Source organism: Pelobates fuscus, chromosome 4, assembly GCF_036172605.1.
Source record: "Pelobates fuscus isolate aPelFus1 chromosome 4, aPelFus1.pri, whole genome shotgun sequence".
NCBI lineage: Eukaryota > Metazoa > Chordata > Amphibia > Anura > Pelobatidae > Pelobates > Pelobates fuscus.
The window spans coordinates 113,220,158-113,225,059 of NC_086320.1; positions in this window are offsets into that span (position 1 = coordinate 113,220,158).

Consider the following 4,902-nt stretch of genomic DNA (forward strand, 5'->3'; position numbering starts at 1 on the left):
CTCAAATGTCCACATATATGCCACTCTGTCCAATTGTTTAGTGGGCTTGAAAGAGATTTAAAGGTACCCTATAGTCACCAGAATATCTACAGCTTGATATAGTTGTTCTGGTGTCTATAGTATAGAAAAGGTATTGTTCCGTTAAAATAATCTACTGACATGTATATAGCGTTAGTGTACTTTGATATTGGAAGTAGCAGTAGTTTAAAAACTACAACAGCAGAAGTGCAATACATTATCCTTATTCAGCAACTGAGTCTGCACTTGTGATATAGTTAGTACCTCTGTATGAAACTTCTTCAGACCTTATATAGCCTGTGTAATAAACATTTGTTAACTCTGGGGTTTCTCTAAAGCTTTACATAAAATACCTAGAGGTTCTAGCCATGACTGGACACATCTACTTCTCAAGTCTTTATTTTCTTTCTGTCACTTAATTCCGCATCTTGTCACATTTGATTTGACATATATTGGTGCAGGATATTTAAAATTTAAGGTACAAGGATGGAGGAAGCTAAAATAGATTGGAGAGGGGTGCACTGGCACTCTGAGCTCTGTGCTGCAGTAAAAAACAAAAATACTATTACATTTTTATAAATCTTTAGGAAACGTCTATAACTTTAAGAGGTCTTGGAACTGTGCTGTAGTTAAAAAAAGAAAAAAGGTTACATTCTTTTGAAACTTTGAGTTACTGACTTAACATCGTGAAAGTATATATGGTTGATATGAAGTTAAAGGGACACTATAGTCCCCAAAACAACTTTAGCTTTACGACGCAGTTTTGGGGTATAGCTCATGCCCCTGCAGTCTCACGTCTTTCAATTCTCTGCCATTTAGGAACTAAATCACTTTGCTTATGCAGCCCAGTCACACCTCCATGCATATTACTTATACTTCTTTATTGCAAATTCTGTTTAATTTAGAATGTCCTATCCCCTGCTCAGTTAGTAGCTTGCTTAGACCCTGCAATAGCCTCCTGTGAATAAAGTTCAATTTACAGAGGAGACAAAAACGTTTAAAGTAAGTTACATCTGATTAAAAATGAAACCATTTTGTTTTTATGCAGGCTCTGTTAGTCACAGTCAGGGGAGGTGTGGCAAGGGCTACATAAACAAAAGTGATTAAACTCCTAAATGGCAATGAATTATGCAGTGAAATTTCATAGGCATGATCTATACACTAAAATTGCTTCATTAAGCTAAATTTATTTTGGTGACTATAGTGGCCCTTTAAGTAGGTGATAGTAACAAATGGTATAACCCAAAAATAATTATCTTAATCATCATAGAGGCTTTAGGCTTATATCCCATAAATAGTACACTACAGGAGTAATGGGGAACCAGAGTAACAAAATAAAAAGTGGAAGAAACTGTTCTTGCACAGGTAAATTAAAGGGACACTATAGTCACCTGAACAACTTTAGCTTAATGAAGCAGTTTTGGTGTATAGAACATGCCCCTGCAGCCTCACTGCTCAATCCTCTGCCATTTAGGAGTCAAATCCCTTTTATTTATGAACCCTAGTCACACCTCCCTGCATGTGACTTGCACAGCCTTCCATAAACACTTCCTGTAAAGAGAGCCCTATTTAGGCTTTCTTTATTGCAAGTTCTGTTTAATTAAGATTTTCTTATCCCCTGCTATGTTAATAGCTTGCTAGACCCTGCGAGAGCATCTTGTTTGTGATTAAAGTTCAATTTAGAGATTGAGATACAATTATTTAAGGTAAATTACATCTGTTTGAAAGTGAAACCAGTTTTTTTTTTTTCATGCAGGCTCTGTCAATCATAGCCAGGGGAGGTGTGGCTAGGGCTGCATAAACAGAAACAAAGTGATTTAACTCCTACATGACAGTGAATTGACCAGTGAAATTGCAGGGGAATGATCTATACACTAAAACTGCTTTATTTAGCTAAAGTAATTTAGGTGACTATAGTGTTCCTTGTTAAAAACATGTGAACATAATATTGCAAAACATTAACCCACCAAGGCCAAAGACCTGGCAGGTTTATCTCAGGGGGGACTCAACCCAGAGCTTGAAACAAAACCTGGCTTCTGATACTGAAGTGTGGGGGCCACCAGTGGTAAGTGAAGTGGAGGTCTCTGACCTGTTTAGTGATATGTCTCAGATACTGTCACAAGTGCAAGATAGATTTTATTATTTCCTGGAAAAAGTATCAATGGTGTGTTTTTCTTAAATTCTAACAAAGCCTTCTTTGAGATGCTTTCCATGTCTGTGACCTGACAAAGATCTAATCTCTAAAAGGAGGTAAACAGTTTGTGGCAGCCTGACCTGCATGGTAACCTGGACTGAGGGTGAAGATATGTGGGAAGCCACATCAGGTGCCCTTATGTGTTTCTTTGCAAGAATAATCCCCTAAAATGTTATTTAGATGGTATGATACTCCAGTCAAGCTGTCTTATGTGGGTAAATCTACATCTGACCAACTTCCGGTCGCGCCCTATCTTAGCTGGCCGCACTTTGTAACCGCTTCCCGCCACCTTGAGACAATCCTTACCCATCTACACTATCCGGGCAGTGCAGTGCTACTTGGGCCGATCTTGCTACACCTGGAGGAGTGGACTGAGCTCCGTTTGACCACACAAGGTGGAATTGATGGTCTCCCTACATTGAGGAGGCAGTGGCTTTATAGTCAAGGCCTGTGTGATAGGCCGCCGCATACACCTAGTCACGGCGCTTGTCAAGATTAGTGGCTTTCTGGACGCATCAATACCTACCGGACTGGGGATGCCTGGACACTCCATCCTCAAGAGGGTGCAGGATCACAGCGGTGGAAGCCGCACCAGTTACCACTCCAACTTGCTGGACAGCTGCTAGCAACCCTCCTCCCTTGCTCCTCTCTCTGCTTTGCACTGCTGGCCTTGTCATGCAGCTCCTGTCCATGCCTCTCCAGTCTGAAGGGACTCTCTCTCAGGGCTCATGACAGATCCTTTATGCCCTGTCACAATTCACTTCACCCTGCCTTCAACCTTGAAATTAGGACTTTGTTGTGGCTGGACTCCCTATGCATACCTTACTTTATTATATTATTTTATACCAAATGTTCCTGCTCTTTATTGCCCCTCATCACTGCTTGGGGGTTACTGCTGCCACTCCAACACTGGTGACCTTGCTAATAGGCTATCTGCTTACCCCTTACAGCCTGTGCCACTTTGAGGAACTGTACACTGCTGCTTGCTCATCTGTTGCGCTCGCCTTGCAGGCCTACTGACTCATACTGCTTCAAAGCCTTGTGGTGGCAGGGCTCCTCAGGCACTGCAGCTCATTTCCTGGATGCCATCTCTCTATAGGGGCACACTTAAACAGAGCCCTGTTGCTTGCCAGATATCCTGTTTGTATATACCTAGGCAGTTTTTGCTTAGTTTTCATTTTGTCTACACCACGCTCCTGCCCTAACACAGACTGGTTTTAAATTGCTCACATTGATGTCTGATACATTGCCTAACGTTCCTAACCAGTCCAGATTGGTTGACAGCGATACACCTACCAACCACACTCCCAGAAACCCCATCCGGCGGTTCTTTCTTGCTCTCTCTTTCACTCTTGGCTTTTCTACATTTCCCCCATGCTCACTACCTATTCTCCTTAGGCCATTCTTATCTTGTTTCACAAAACGTATACTTAGCATAGTCATCCACCACTGACAACAACCCAGCACGGTATGCTTGACACCCTGTCTCTTTTTCTCTTTGCCTTCTAACATTATATTCACAAAGATCACATTTGCTCTTAACATCAGGTCCCTCTATTCTAACACCTTGCCTTTCCTTACCTATCTTTGCTCCACCATCATGGATAAGTTAATTGACAAAACCCCATCCAAGAGAACACAAAAGACCCTATATCAGCCTCTACTCCTCATTGCTCACTGACCGGGTCGGATACAGATGAGGCACCCTTTTAAATGGGCTCCAATACTAACCTAATTTCACAACAGGCCTCAGAAACCGCTCGGGAGGTTTCCAACCTACTTAAACCGATATTTGAATCTCAATTTAAGGACATCACAGAATCAATAGATGGTGCAGTCGATCTTCTCCAAGCTCACTCTTCTCAACTGCTGGAAACAAGACAGAGTACTATGGAGGATGAGGTACACCAGTTACAAACCACGATTCGTCAACAACATAACAATCTGACCTCTCTACAGGACAAGCTGAAAACCAAACCAAAGCAGATGGAACAATCTCAGATTTGTTGACTTACTGGAATCAGTAAAGTCTGGAAATATCATTCCCACTCTCCAGTCCTGGCTATTGGACAACTTGCAACCACCTCTGACTCTGCTCCCATCATTGAATGAGCTCACAGAATAGGCCCAGAAAACTCTGGCAACAGAACATGATCAAAATACATAATAGCTACATTTTTAAATTTCCATGATACGATTTGCATCCTCACAGCTTACAAAAACTTAGACCTGCCTACATATCAAAGTAATAAAATTCTGATCTTTAAAGATGATTCCTCACAGGTTACTCAACGACGCAAGGCATTCACGCCCATCTGTTTTACACTGCACAAGAAAGTTGCTCTTCTCAACACTATGTCTCCAAATTGCTAATAGAAAACAGCACAACTTCAGTGACTGAGGCGTCTGAATTTCTACAGGATATCCTGCCAGATTGGGATAGCACTTCTCCTGGCCCATTAGCCAGCCCCTTGATTGCCCACGAAGCGCAGTGATGTCTTTGTTATTCTTACTTGGATTACCCTGTTGTACATAGTTTCAGCTTAATAGCCCTTGTTTAGCCGGTTTTGCAGTGCACTCCACACACTCCTTCCCTGGGATTTATCCGTTCACTCGGACTGGGACGAGCGGAACCCCAACCCCGTCTATTTTCATCGCTCGGCGAGGTATTGGCTAAAATGTCGGTCTCA